At 42.4% G+C, this 15,893-nt stretch overlaps 1 long non-coding RNA gene across 1 annotated transcript in view; it reads right to left on the reverse strand.

Moving 5' to 3' along the window:
• Positions 1 to 4,545: 4,545 nt before the first annotated feature.
• The window catches only part of LOC132390155 (uncharacterized), a 54,891-nt gene continuing 43,543 nt past the window's right edge, over positions 4,546 to 15,893 (reverse strand). The window contains exons 5-6 of the long non-coding RNA XR_009510808.1: positions 5,803 to 5,867; positions 4,546 to 4,683 (exon numbers count right to left, since the gene is read on the reverse strand). This is a non-coding gene — a long non-coding RNA (uncharacterized LOC132390155). The remainder of the gene's footprint in view (positions 4,684 to 5,802; positions 5,868 to 15,893) is intronic.

A 15,893-nucleotide genomic window follows, 5' to 3' on the forward strand; every position in this document is an offset into this window, starting at 1 on the left:
CCATCAAACCAGCCCACTCCGGCTGCCCACTGAGGAATTTTAATGAACAGAATAGTACCAAGAAAACAGCCCTCTCCGCAGCCATACGTCTTTCGGGAGTCATAACATGGTGGATAAACATAACTCTCTCTCAGGCTGTTATCGGTAACAGATGTCCTGGCATGTTTTCTTTTGTCTCTCCTACTCTCTCGTTAGCAGCGTGGTAACAGCAACAGTTTGTGATTCTCCCAGGGGAGGGGGACATTGACAACCTTGCACCCTTCTGCCCACCAGAGTTATTCATCCTTCGTAACACTATCCACTGATAAATGCCTCTCATTATCGTATACACGTCGACCTATTCATCTCTCTTCCTCGGTCGCTGCAAGGAGAAAAGGCCGATTTCACTAAACCTCATAAGGCATTCTCCCCAATCCTAGCTATATCCTTGTACTTTGGGGACCACATACCATTGAAAAATCTCGTTCTCATCCACAGTATCTCTTTTCTGTTCCACTAACAAGGAACACTCTATCGATACAGCTCGCCACATCTCAACCCATTACCTGCTGAGCCACAGAACCACAGTCAGTGCCAGAGACCTGACCGTTGAGACTTTCCCCAGCTTCAGCATTTGCACCTCTGTCCTCCCATCCAGAAGTATCCAAAGGGTCTACCTGCTATTGAGCGGGTTGGTCACAAGGGGTCTCTGCACGTCTCTGGATCTGCACTGTCTGTCACCCAGGTTCCTGTATCCTGCACGTTCGGTCTAAATACATCACTAAATATCTCTATCACCCCTATGCACACAGCGAGGAAGTTTCCTTGTTGCAGTACCGGGACTATCAGTGTGTGGCTGTCACTATGAGGGGCGTGTTCGTATTACGACGAGGGTTGTGTCTGTGATACAAAAGCATTGTAAGGGGTTTTTCTGTGTCCCTTTGAAGATGGTGTCTCTGTGCGTCTTTTTCATGCCGTATGCCTTCTGTGAATTGGTCGTTCCCTCTTGTTATCGATAAATCGTCAAGTTCCTTTTCACAAACTAACTCCCTGCACTTTCCACCGGATGAGGTCAGATCACTCTGCTCTTTCTACAGAGCAGAGAAGGTAAATCACACAACAGAACAGACCCTTTGGTTCAAGAATTGTGATATCTCAGTTCTGAATTTGTTCTCCCGACATCTGTCTCCTTCCATTCCTTGCACACCCACGTACCTATAGAAGAGCCAGTTAAAAGTCTGTATGGATTTACCTCCACCACCAGAACTGCCAGAACTTTCCAATTACCCGCCAATCTCTGTGACGACAAAAACTTGCCAAATTCATCTCCTTTGAACCTACCCGCTCTTACCTCAATGCAGGTCTTCTAATATTAGACATTTCCATCCTACGGGTAAAAGATACAAGCTCTCTGGTCTACGTGCGTCCCGTATTGTTATAAACCTCAAAACTAAACTTAACTCGAGGTTGCATCTATCCTTTTCCATACTTATCCTGTATCTAATGGCATTACCAACACTAGATGCAAATTGTTCCCTGACACACACTTCTGACCCCTGGCGTGTCCTAATCGCTAGGATGAGATCAAGTATTGCACTCTCTCATTGGGACTAACTATCTGCTGATTAAAGTTCCTTCCTTAACTGATTAAGAAACTATCCCAGTGGTCCTTTCACAGTCAGTACCAAGAATCTTAAACTCACCCGATGCCACAACCTGATGTCTCTTACAACAGACTCCGAACTCTCCACAGATTTGTTCCTCTAAATCCCCCGACTGTACGGTGGTCGATAATGTTGCCCCATGAACGAGTTCATACCCTTCTCATTCCTCAGTTCCACCTCTGAAGCCTCACCTTAGCTTAAATTATATAAACATTAGTACGACAAAAACAGCGGTAAACTGGAAGGCTGAGCTAACAGACTTGCCCCTCCTGCAAACAAATCTTACTAATGGCTAAACTATCATGCTTTCAATCGTTGGCTCCGACCCTGAGCTCATCTGCTCTTCGTATAATACTTATTGCTTTGAAATGGACATAGCTCAGAACCTGAGATCCAGCAGGTTCAACGTTTTGCTCGCTGACTTTATCTGAGGTCTTAACAACATCTGTCCCAACAATGACTCAACTTTCTGTTCAATCATTCTGGTTATCATCCCCCTGCAACTCTGGCTTAAACAACACATCGACCCCTTTCTTAATGGCAAACCTTCCCGCTGGGATATTAGTTCCACTCCGGTTCAGGTGTAAACTGACAGAGTTGCCAGATGGCGGAGAAAATGAAGGAGCTGCACAACGAGGGGCGGTGTGGCGCGATCTCCAGGCAGGAGTCTGTGCTGTCTGCCAGTGTTCATTCGGCAGAACACAAGAGCAGTTGTTGTAGTTTCTAGATTTCGGTGGCTTTTACACTGTCTAGGACCTCAAGCTGATTATATATACATGTGCTCGTGCGCGCGCGTGCGTGTGTGCGCCTGTACATAAAGCATGAATATATCTCACTGATACCCTACATATGCTTGCTAACTTGCTATTTTATACATATTACGTGATCTTGGTGTATCGTGTGACAGTTGGTGTTGTGTTTTTGAAGCTTGGCCCTGGCGGTCATATGTGATGGAATTGCAAATAAACTTGAAATGAATTGAATTGAAATGAAATAAACCGCTCGGTTTGCAGAGGTCGCAGCTTCCGAGCAGGAGCGCCCAGTGATACAGATATCTCAAGACTTCGTTCCAAATCCTAACATTTCAGTCACAGTTTAAACTGAATGTTCTTTCAAAGTTTGCAGAACCGGCTCCATTTTCCTGCCTATATACTGGTTAGTATATCGACCGCATACCATTGAGAAATCTCGTTCTCGTCCTCAGTACCTCTTTTCTGCTCACCTAACAAAGACTACCCTCAGGATAAAGCTCGCCAAATTTCACTCCTTTCCTTACTGAGCCACAGAGCCATAGTCTCTGTCAGAGACCTGACCGGTGAGACTTTCCCCTGCTTGGTAATTTGCACCCCTCTCCTCCCATCCAGAAGCATCCAAAGTGGTCTACCTGTTATTGAACGGATTGGCCGCAAGGGGTGTCTGCACTGGCTCTGGTCTAAAGTGGTCTAACGCATCTTTCCGCACATCTACCCTCATCCCATCCGCCCACCACCCCACTCGGGATGAAGTTTTGTCCATACAAACGATCGGCCTGTTCACACAGAATAGAGCAAAGGCTCAGAAACGAGAGATCAATATCCGTTTGAAGGGAGATGGTTGGTGTAACACTGGACGTCACCTCTCCCCCTTCCTCGCCATACTTCTATATAAACAGTGAGAGGGGGACGTGTAAAGGAGGAAGACGGTTAATGGAAGCGGGGTGGACCTGCAGGGGATCAAGCAGATCAGGGAGACGTGGACAGGTGTTGGAGAAGGAGGAGATGACGAAGACGGCACGCAGCGCAGTGAACGGAGGGTTGCTAGAGTCAAGAAGTGTGGAAGAAGAATGCGGTGGCGGAAACGGAGAGGACTGCAGAGGAAGTCGTGGCGGACGGTGACAAGGATGGTCGTCTGGGAAGGAGGGTTGACGAGAAACAGGAGGCCGAAATCTCAATGATCCAGAAACACCTTCTTCCCTTCCGCTGGCATTTTCTTGAACGTATGAGCACCACCTCCACATTTTTTGCGGCATTTATTAGCTTGTTGCATTTGTCGGTAATTTTTACATATTAGCGCCCCACTGATCCTTCAAAAGAACAAATCTCAGGTGGTCTACGTCACAGATAATAAAACAGACCGTGAATCCGGTAGAGAAGATGCGATACTGGTGGACAGGATATTTGACACGCTGCCCTTCATCAGTCAGGGCACTGAGTACGGGAGTCGGAGGTCACGTTGCAGTTGCAAATGACGTCGGTCAGGCCGCACATGGAGTATGGAGTTTAGTTCTGCTTGCCTTGCTCTGAGAAAAATCTCAACGAACTGGAAAGATTACAGAGGGAGAATTCCGAAGTTTCTGCCAGGATTTTAGGAGCTCAGTTATGGTGCAGTCGGAAATTTTCAGGCTTTATTTTGTGACCATGTAGAGCTGTACAAAACTACAAGGGGCACGGATAAGGCGAATACATGCACTCTTATTCCACAGGACTGGGGTATCGAGAACATTGACGCGCATGATTGAGGTGAGAGTAGCTGAAGACAGAAGCGGGAGAGCGAGTTGAGTTCGATAAAAGGGAAAGAGAGGGATTGGGAGAGTGTGTAGAGGGGGAATAGAGAATCGAGAGAGAGACAGGGATAGAAGAGGAAGAGTTCGGGGAAAGGGAGGCGAGATGCGGGAGGGAGAAAATGCGGATGAAATGGAAGAGGCGGGAGTGGAGTGGGATGAGAGAGAGTGTTCAGAGGAACGAAGGTGAAGAGTGGGCGAGATGGTGGGTAAGATTGCGATAGAGGGAAAGATAATAAGGCAAGGGTGAGAGGCAGAGCTGATGATGTAATGTGAGTCGGTGAGATAAAGACGGTTTTGCCACTTGTTTAAGTCGACCCTATTGACTGTTGACAGAGATCCTGGATCTTTTCAGAAAGATCTGAGCACAGAAGCGCCGACTTCTCGCAGATGAAGCAACGCTTATCCTCACTGCAATGTTCAAAGTGAGGGTACCATCCACATTCAATGCATTCGAAGACTCCAGCCTTCATTTGGAACACGATATTCGAGGCCACTCTCCTATCAAGAAGGGGTAAGCAATATCAGCGTACCTTCAGCAGGAAGCCGTGTGTTAGTCCCCAAAATCACTGACGCCCACTCTCGCCAACGACCTGCGGCACCCCAAAATTTCCCACAATCCCACTTTCCCAGCACAGCCCTGTCTCAGTATCCAGAATTTTCTCAATGGTCCACTTTCTCCCTGCAGCCCTTTGTCAGTCCCCAAAATATTCCCACAGCGTCAGTCTCTCCCAAGGCCCCATGTCAGTCCTCAAAATGCTGCCACATCTTCAATGTCTCCCCACAGGCCTGTGTTTTCTGCCTAAGTACTCAGACTCACCACTCCCACCACACAGATCAGTGTCAGTCCAAACTACACTGCCTGACTCTCTCCCCACAGCCCCGTGCCGGAACCCAAAATAATCCCACTGCTCAACCCTCTTCTTAGAGACCTGTGTCAATCACCAAAACACCTCCCGCTTCCCATGATCTCCCCACGGACGTGTCTCAGTCCCCAGAGTACTCCCACTGAACTATTCTCTCCCCTCAGATCTGTGTGTGTCCCCTATGTACACCCCTCCCTCATTCCCTCACCACAGACATGTGCTAGGCCCCAAAGTGTTCCCACTGCCTCACTCTCTCCTACAACCTGGGTCAGTTCCCAAAAGAGCTCTGCAGCTCCAGTCTCTCCCCACAGACCCGTGTTAGTCCCCAAAATACGTGTGCATCCCACTTTCAATCCGACCCCGCGCGAGTCCCCACGATAAACCCAATGCCTAGCCTTCTCCCTAAAGATCTGTGGCAACCACCAAAACACTCCCACTTCGCACTCTCTTCCCACAGCCCATGCAAGTTCCCACATTAATTCAACTGCACACCCTCTACCAACAGACTTTGTCAATCCCCAAACAAAGCCAATTGCACACGCTCTCCATACAGCCCTTATCAGTCCGCAAACTAATATCAATGCCCACTCCTTCTAGCAAACAGCGTCAGTCCCCAAACTAATCTCACTGCCCACTCCCCTCTCGCAGACTGTGTCAGTCCCCAAACTAAACACATTGCCCACTCCCTTCACTCAGCCTGCACCGATCCCCGACTCACTCTTTTCTCAGAAACTTGCAATACCCCAAATCTCACCCATAGTTGCATTTTCCAATCCAGTATGAACTGCCTTGGTCGCGGACAGATTTCTCAACAAAATTCTGTGAAAATAAATTACTATCATTAAAGTTTGAATTTAAGGAGCGTCACGTTACGTCTGACAAAGGGAGAGCGCGAAGGGATGGTGTGGAAGGAACTCTGTATCTCACACCAGTAGAATGTGATGGCAAGATGCAGGGAGCCTCACTCTGTGTCTGAACCGGGGAGTGTGTAATGCGACGGTGTGGTGGGAGATCACTCTGTGTCTGACACCGGGAGTGTGTGATGAGACGGTATGGAAGGGAGATCACTCTGTGTCTGACCATGGGAGTGTGTGATGGGACGTACTGGAGGGAGACTCACTCTGCGTCTGAACCGGGGAGTGTGTGATGCGACGGTGTGGAGTGAGCTTCACTTTGTGTCTGATCAAGGGAGTGTGAGTTGGGACGGTGATGCTGGAGCCTAACTCTGACTCTGAGCCCCGGAGTGTGTGATGAGACCGTATGGAGGGAGCTCTGTCTCTCTCTCTCTATCTATCTATCTATCTATCTATCTATCTATCTATCTATCTATCTATCTATCTATATATATATATATATATATATATATATATACTGCTCTTCAGTTCATCTGACAAATACCTCTTCCTGGCTTGAACTGATTTCAAGTAGATTCGATTTAGAGTTGCAGCAATGCAGATCGGCCTCAGTGTAGGATCATTCAAACGTGGATATGTAATAAAGCCGGTCTTCATTTCTTTTTTTAAAAACTTATTTTATTGCATTTTTAAATGTTTACAAAGTAAAGTATGAAAAAACAATGTATGTAACCCTTACCCCCTCCCCTTAACCCCTCCCCCTAACTGCCCTATAGAAAAAAAAGAGAATGAAAGAAAAAAAAAGAAAGAAAGAAAGAATGCCTGGTTGTTGGAAGAACTCCACATGCTCCATGGAATTCGTAATAACTTTAATATGTATATTTATTTCTTTCCCCTAATAAGCAATTGTTTCATCTTCAGAGCATCTATATATTTATTCCTGTCTTTTGTAAATAAGGGCTCCAAAATTTCAGAAATGTTTCATATTTATCTCTTAAATTATAAGTATTTTTCTCTAATGGAATACAACCATAGATTTCTTTCTTCCAAGAGTCTATACTTAAATGTGTATCCGATTTCCAAGTAACTGCAATAGCTTTTTTGGCTACTGCCAGTGCAATTTTTATAAATTCTTTCTGATACTTATTTAGTTTGAGTTTCGGTTTTATCCCTTCAATATCACCTAGTAAAAATAATATTGGATTATGAGGAAATTGTGTTCCTGTAATTTGTTCCAGTAAAAGTCTTAAATTTGTCCAAAAAGGTTGAATTTTAGAGCAAGATCATGTCGAATGTAAAAAGGTACCAGTTTCCTGGTTACATCGGAAACACTGATCCGATAAATTTGGATTTATTTTTTTTTATTTTTTTGTGGTGTAATATATAATTGATGTAGAAAATTATACTGCGCTAATCTTAACCGAACATTTATTGTATATGTCATACTATCAAGACACAGTCTTGACCAATTTGTTTCTTCAATTTTAATATTCAAATCACTTTCCCATTTTTGTCTTGACTTATGGACTCCTTGTTTAAATACCTGTCTTTGAATCAAATTATACATACAATATATAATTTTTTTATTATTTCCTTTTTGAATTAAAATTTCTATTTCATTAGATTTCGGCAATAACATTGTTTGACCTAATTTTTCTCTTAAATAAGCCCTTAATTGAAGTAACAAAATGAAATGTTATTTGATATTTTATATTTATTCTTTAATTGATCAAATGACATTAATATACCTCCTTCAAAACAATTCCCTATATATCTAATCCCATTTTGAATCCAATTATATAAAAGTTGATTGTCCATTGTGAAAGGAATAAGTCTATTTTGAATTAAAGATCTCTTTGCTAATAAAGATTTTTTTGTCTCATCATCAACATTTATATTATTCCATAAATCAATCAAATGTTTTAATATAGGAGATTCTTTCTTTTCCCGTATCCATTTAGATTCCCATTTGTATATAAAATCTTCTGGTACGTTTTCTCCTATTTTATCTAATTCTATTCTAATCCTTGCCGGTTTATCTTTCTCGAAAAAAGATGCAATAAATCTAAGTTGATTTGCTTTATAATAATTCCTAAAATTTGGAAGTTGTAATCCTCCTAGATCAAATTTCCATGTCAATTTTTCCAACGATATTCTTGACATCTTTCCTTTCCAGAGGAATTTCCTCACATATTTGTTTAACTCTTGAAAAAAATTCTGGGGTAATTGTATTGGTAATGATTGAAATAAATATTGTAATCTAGGGAATATATTCATTTTTATAGTATTTACTCTACCTACTAATGTTATTGGTAATGCCATCCATTTTTCAAGATATTCCTGAATTTTTTTCAAAAGTGGTAAATAATTTAATTTGTATAAGTTTTTTATATCATTATCAACTCTTATACCTAAATATTTTAAACCATTTGCTGGCCATCTAAATTGAGTTATTAATCGACATTGATTATAATCTCCTTTAGTAAGAGGTAAAATTTCACTTTTATCCCAATTTTATTTTATAACCCGATATTTTCCCACATTCTTCTAGTCTATAAGATAATTTGCGTAGTGAATGTAATGGATCTGTTAAATAAAGTAGAACATCATCAGCAAATAAGTTAATCTTGTATTCTTCCTGATTAACTCTGAAACCCTTAATATCTGGGTCCATTCTAATTAATTCAGCTGGTGGTTCTATTGCCAACACAAGTAAAGCAGGTGATAGTGGGCAACCTTGCCTTGTTGATCTTGTTAACTGAAATGATGTTGAAATTTGACCATTTGTCACTACTTTAGCTTTGGGATTAGTATTTAAGGTTTTAATCCATTTTATAAATGATGTTCCTAGTCCATATTTTTCCAGTACCCTAAATAAAAAATCCCATTCCAATCTATCAAATGCTTTTTCTACATCTAAAGCAACTGCCACACTCATTTCCTCCCTCTTTTGTGCTAGATGGATTATACTAAATAACCGAGTTACATTATCTGCCGATTGTCTATTTTTCATAAATCCTGTTTGATCCATATGCACTAATTTTGGTAAGCATTTAGATGATCTATTAGATAAGATTTTTGCTGTTATTTTATAATCGGTGTTTAATAAATAAATAGGTCTATATGATGTTGGTTTTAAAAGGTCTCTATCTTTTTTTGGCAACACTATTAAAATAGCTGTTGAAAAAGATTCTGGAAGTTTATGCGTTCTTTCCGCTTGATATATTAACTCCATAAAAGGAGGAATTAATAAATCTTTAAACTTTTTTATAAAATTCAGGTGGAAAACCATCTTCTCCTGGAGATTTATTACTTTGAAGTGATCCCAAAGCTTCTTCAACTTCCTTCAATGTAAAAGGCATACCTAATCCCTTCTGTTCTTCTGTATTTAATTTTGGAAGAGTTATTTGTGATAAAAATTCTTCTATCTTAACGTCATCATTCTTTGATTCTGATTCATACAACTCAGAATAAAAATTCTTAAAAGCCTCATTAATTTCTAGAGGTTTATAAGTAATTTCATTCACTTTTGTTCGAATTGCATTTATTGTTTTAGAAATCTGATCTGTTTTTAACTGCCATGCAAGAAATTCACCTAGTTCATAATATCTCTGTTTAGTTCTCATAATTGCTTTTTCTGTTCAATATGTCTGGAGTGTATTATGTTTTAACTTCTTATTAATAAGTTGCCTTCGTTTTTCTTCTGTCATATTTCTTTGAGATTCTTTTTCTAATTTTATAATCTCTTTTTCCAATTGATCTATTTCTATCATATATTCCTTCTTAATTTTAGAAGTATAACATTATCTGGCCTCTCAAATATGCTATCATTGCTTCCCACAATATAAATTTATCATCAACTGAATGTAAATTTGTATCTAAAAAGAACTGAATCTGCTTTTTCATAAAATCACAAAAATCTTGACGTTTTAGTAGAATTGAATTAAATCTCCATCTATAAATTGATTCCTCTTTATCTATCATTATCATTGTCATTATTAAAGGAGAGTGATCAGACAATATTCTTGCTTTATATTCCACATTTTTCACTCTATCTTGAGTATTTGTTGATAATAGGAAAAAATCTATCCTTGAATATGTTTTATGTCTATTTGAATAAAATGAATAATCCCTTTCTTTTGGATTGATTCTTCTCCATATATCAATCAAATTTAAATCTTTCATCAATGATAGAGTTAATTTTGCTACTTTTGATTTTGTAATAGCCTTTGTTGATCTATCTAAAACTGGATCTAAACAAAATATTAAAATCTCCACCTATTAATATTTTATCATGTGCTTTAGCCAAATTCAAAAAGACCTCCTATATAAATTTTACATCATTTTCATTTGGTGCATAAATATTCATAAGAGTCCATAGTTCTGAAAAAAATTGACAATGTATAATTAAATATCTTCCGGCCGAATCAATTAATATATTTTGTATTTTAATTGGTAAATTTTTATTAACCAAAATTGCAACTCCTCTTGCCTTTGAGTTAAGTGAAACTGCAATAACATTTCCAACCCAGTCTCTTTTTAATTTCTGATGTTCTATATCCGTTAAATGAGTTTCTTGTAAGAAAGCTATATCTATTTTCATTTTTTTTATTATATGTTAAAATTCTTTTTCTTTTTATTGGTCCATTAAGCCCACTAACATTAAAACTTAAAAAAAATCAATAAATTAGTCATTATTTTTATTTATGTCACTCCAATCTATAATAATACCTAATCTTTCAACTTTCATTGCATCCTGGGAAATCTTTTTAGAAGTCATCATGTTGCTATGTGTGTCCCCACCAATCATCCAGGCAAAACAATAGAAGAAAAATAGAAAATAAAGAAAAAAACAAAATACCCCCTTACTAATGTTGTGAAAGAAAAAAAACACAACATTACCCCCCTCTATTGTACGGGTCATGGCAATCGCCATGATTACACACGTGAATCCCGTAGTAACCGATTCAAAGCTCCGCAGGCCCCCGCAACATAAAAAGTATATATTAAAAAACATACTATTCTCAATTAATATTTCTAAAATTTTACTTTTCTCCCTTATATCGTCCTTAAATGTCCATCAGTTCCATTTGCTTTCTCTGTCTTCGTCTTTAACCATTACATTTAGAAATCGCTACGTTTAATTAACGAAGAGATGGAAGGTTTTGTGCAAACACCTCCGCATCTGGATAATCAGAAAAAAATCTTTTTCCTTCCTCCAAAAAATTTATCAGTGTTGCTGGGTGACGCATTAAAAACTTATAACCTTTGTCCCATAAAACATTTTTAGCTGGATTAAATTCTTTCTTTCTCTTCAAATGGTTATAACTTATATCAGGATAAAAAAGAACTGGTTTCCCTGCTATCATCAACGGACCTTTTCTACTTTTAGCACCCTGGGCAGCCGCCCTCAAAATCTTTTCTTTATCCTGGTATCTTAAACATCTTATCAAAATTGATCGCGGATTTTGATCATCTTGAGATCTTGGTCTTAAGGCTCTGTGCACCCTTTCAATCTCAATTAAAGTTTCTTCTCCCATTTCCAATTTCTCAGGAATCCATTTTTGAAAAAAAATTATTGGGTCTTCTCCTTCGGTACCTTCTTTAAGTCCAAAAATTTTAATATTGTTGCGTCTACTAAAATTTTCAAGCTTATCAATTTTTCCCACGAGTTGTTTTCTTTCTGATGTCCAGGCATCATTATCATCTTCCATCTTCTTCATTCTTCCATCCATTTCTTCCATTTTGACGTCCAAATCTGTAATTTTCTTTTCCATTTTTTCCTGTTTCTTTGTCATTTTATCAAACATAGCCTCCATATTTGTTATTGTTTTCTTTAATTACTTTTTGGTAACTTTTAATGCATTTAATTTATGCATTATTTGCCTCAAAATCTTTTTTGTATTTTCAGAGGAACTTTCATCTTCTTCTTCTGCTCCATCTTCGCCTGATTTTTCCAGAGAGTCCGCCTCTCTCTCAGACTCGATTCACTGTCGATTTCAGTCGTTGCTGGGTTTTGTAGTTCTGGTTGCTCTCTTTTGCGCATGCTCGTTCCTTTACGGTTGTGCAGTTCTCGTTGATCTTTTCCTTTAGAAATGGCCGATGCTGCCGCAGTCACCTTTTCTGTTTCACCGGTGCTGTGTTGTAACTGAGTCCGCGGTTCTTCAGTAGAAGTAGGCCTTGATTCTGTTCCAACTTGAGCGGTCTTCGCGGTAGCAGTTTTCTTCATCCTCTGTTTATGAGGCATAGCTTAAAACAATCCAAAGTAATTTATAAGTAACCTTAAAAAAGTATTAATTAACTTTTCTTCACTTAAACATTAATTTATTAACTTTTTTACGGGAGGGCTGGGTTCCAGCGTACCGAGCCTACGTCATCACGTGACTTCCCCCCCCCTCCTCCCCGGTCTTCATTTCTGATCCAGTCCTTGGAACAAGCATGCTCTGGAATTCAGGAACAAGGAACAGTGATTCTCCCTCTGCCCGTCTGGGAGTCAGTCATTGAATCGTTAACCCCTCCACACCGTCCCATCACACACTTGCGGGGCCAGACACAGAGTGAATCTCCCACCACACCGTCCCATCACACAATCCCGGTGTCAGACGCAGAGGGAATCTCACTCCACACCGTCCCATCACACACAACCGGTGTCAGACGCAAAGTGAACTTCCCTCCACACCGTCCCATCACACAATCCCGGGGTCAGACACAGAGTGAATCTCCCTCCACACCGTCCCATCACACACTCCCGGTGTCAGACGCAGAGTGAATCTCCCTCCACACCGTTCCATCACACACTCCCGTGGTCAGACACAGAATGAATCTTCCTCCACCCCGTCCCATCACACACTCCCGGGGTCAGACACAGAGTGAATCTCCCTCCACACCGTCTCATCACACACGCCCGGGGTCAGACACAAAGTGAATCTCCCTCCACACCGTCCCATCACACACTCCAGGGGTCAGACACGGAGTGAATTTCGCTCCACACCGTCACATCACACACTCCCGGGGTCAGACGCTGAGTGAATCTCCCTCCACCCCGTTCCATCACACACTACCGGTTTCAGACACAAAGTGAATTTCCCGCCACACCATCCCATCACATACTCCCGGGTTCAGACACAGACTGAATCTCCCTCCACACCGTCCCATCGCACACTCCCGGTGTGAGACACAGATTGAATCTCCCTCCACACCGTCCCATCACACACTCCCGGGGTCAGACACAGAGTGAATTTCCCTCCACACCGTCCCATCACACACTCCCAGTGTCAGACACAGAGTGAATCTCCCTCCACACCGTCCCATCACACACTCCCGGCGTCAGTCACAGAGTGAATCTCCCTCCACACCGTCCCTTCACACACTCCCGGGGTCAGACACAGAGTGAATCTCCCTCCACACCGTCCCTTCACCCACTCCCGGGATCAGACACAGAGTGAATCTCCCGCCACAGCGTTCCATTATACACTCCCGGGGTCAGACACAGAGTGAATTTCCCTCCACACCGTCCCATCACACACTCCCAGTGTCAGACACAGAGTGAATCTCCCTCCACACCGTCCCATCACACACTCCCGGCGTCAGTCACAGAGTGAATCTCCCACCACACCGTCCCTTCACACACTCCCGGGGTCAGACACAGAGTGAATCTCCCTCCACACCGTCCCTTCACCCACTCCCGGGATCAGAAACAGAGTGAATCTCCCGCCACAGCGTTCCATTATACACTCCCGTGGTCAGACACAGAATGAATCTCCCTCCACCCCGTCCCATCACACACTACCGGTGTCAGACACAGAGTGAATCTCCCTCCACACCGTCTCATCACACACGCCCGGGGTCAGACACAAAGTGAATCTCCCTCCACACCGTCCCATCACACACTCCAGGGGTCAGACACGGAGTGAATTTCGCTCCACACCGTCACATCACACACTCCCGGGGTCAGACGCTGAGTGAATCTCCCTCCACCCCGTTCCATCACACACTCTCGTGGTCAGTCACGGAATAAATCTCCCTCCACACCGTCCCATCACACACTACCGGTTTCAGACACAAAGTGAATTTCCCGCCACACCGTCCCATCACATACTCCCGGGTTCAGACACAGACTGAATCTCCCTCCACACCGTCCCATCGCACACTCCCGGTGTGAGACACAGATTGAATCTCCCTCCACACCGTCCCATCACACACTCCCGGGGTCAGACACAGAGTGAATATCCCTCCGAACCACCATGAGAGGCCTTGTTGAAAGCTTTTCAAATTCGACTAATACAATATCCACCCCGGGCTTCATCAATCAACCATTTTTCATAAACGATGTGATCAAGTTTGTAAACTATAATCTCACCCACACAAAGCCATTTTGCAAACCTCAAAAAAATATGCCTTTACCGATGTGAGTTGAGTCTATGAGTAAGAATTAATGTAAAGACTAATGCACGAGTCAACCATTTACCGGACGTACAAAAAAGCTGGATGAGCTCAGCAGGGCCGGCAGCATCAGTTGAAAAAAGCAGTCAATGTTTCTGGTCGAGAACCTTCGTCAGGTCTAAAGAAGCAGGGGCAGGGGCCCTATGAAGAAGATGGCGGAAAACCAATCAGAGGAAAGATCAAGGGTGGGGAGGGGAAGCAGGGCGGGGTTAGGCAGGAGAGGAGAAGAAGGAATCTAAGGGGAAAGCACAATGGGTTGCTGACCCCACCAGACCACCACACCAGCCTCCGGAACCAGCATATTATCCTACGCAACTTCCGCCACCTTCAACAGGAGCCCACCACTAAGGACATCGTTCCCTCTCTACCCCTCTCTTCTTTTCGCAGGGATCGTTCGCACGCATCTATCCGAACTTCTCTTAAATATTGAAATCAAACTTGCATGCAACACTCATTCTGGCAGCTCGTTCCAACACCCTCACAACCGTCTGAGTGAAGAACTTTCCTTTCCTGTTCTCCTTAAACTTTCACCCATCATCCTTAACTCATGCCCTCTGGTTGTAGTACCTCCCAACCCCCATGGAAAAAGCCGACTTGCATTCACCCAATCACTGGGACTTCATCTGTGCAGGGGTGATCGATACCAAAGGGATGGTTTCCATCTTCACTAGAAAGGGGTGGTGGTCAGTATCCTGAGGTTCTGCGCTGTTTTTTCACCACACGTTTTCTGACAAACGATCATCGCAATTGGCAAACAAGAGGAAATCTACAGCTGCTGGAACTTCGAGCAACAAACTCAAAATGCTGGAGGAGCTTCGCAGGTCAGGCAGCATCTTTGGAAAAAAAAGTACTTCTCCTGTTAATGCTGTCTGGCCTGCTGAGTTCTTCAAGCAATTTGTGTGTGTAGACCATCGTACGTTATAGTCTGTAACTTCCTTTTGGAATTGAAGACAATTCGATGTGGCTGAACCGAGGCGAGATAGCCGATCCTTTGCTGAGAGCAAGGAAGACACAAGCTTCGATCGATGTCAGCGCCGTGCGAAAGCCAGTTGCAGGTGCTGAGGTTTGGGCAAGATTGAGTCTGTGTTTTACTTTAGTAGCAATGTTAGATCTGTGAAGGGAGCACTGGTCTGAACTGCCCAGAGAAATTACACTTGCCAATGGAACTGTTTTGAACGCTGACATTAAATTTCTTATAATGGTCTGCACGAATCCTAATCTCTGAAACTACTTCACGAGAATGAGCGTGAAGTCTGTTATTGCAACTACGGGGTAATGGGATCAGATTTAGCTAACTGTACGGACAATAGCTATGTCACCAGTAATATCACAACTTCTGCTGATGGCAGTTACAGAGTCGGCTGGCAGGCTGAACAAACGCTGTCAAGGGGTTATTACAATTCGGCATATGTAGTACCAAATAAATACCATCTGCCAGCGTTGAAGGATGAAGGAGACTGAGCAACGTTACTGGATTGCAGTGTTCCTGTTCTGGGACCGTGGATAGACATGAAAAGCCAGAGAAAGTAGCACCTCCTAGTGGCCCCAT

This window comes from Hypanus sabinus, unplaced genomic scaffold, assembly GCF_030144855.1.
Source record: "Hypanus sabinus isolate sHypSab1 unplaced genomic scaffold, sHypSab1.hap1 scaffold_793, whole genome shotgun sequence".
Taxonomy (NCBI): Eukaryota; Metazoa; Chordata; class Chondrichthyes; order Myliobatiformes; family Dasyatidae; genus Hypanus; species Hypanus sabinus.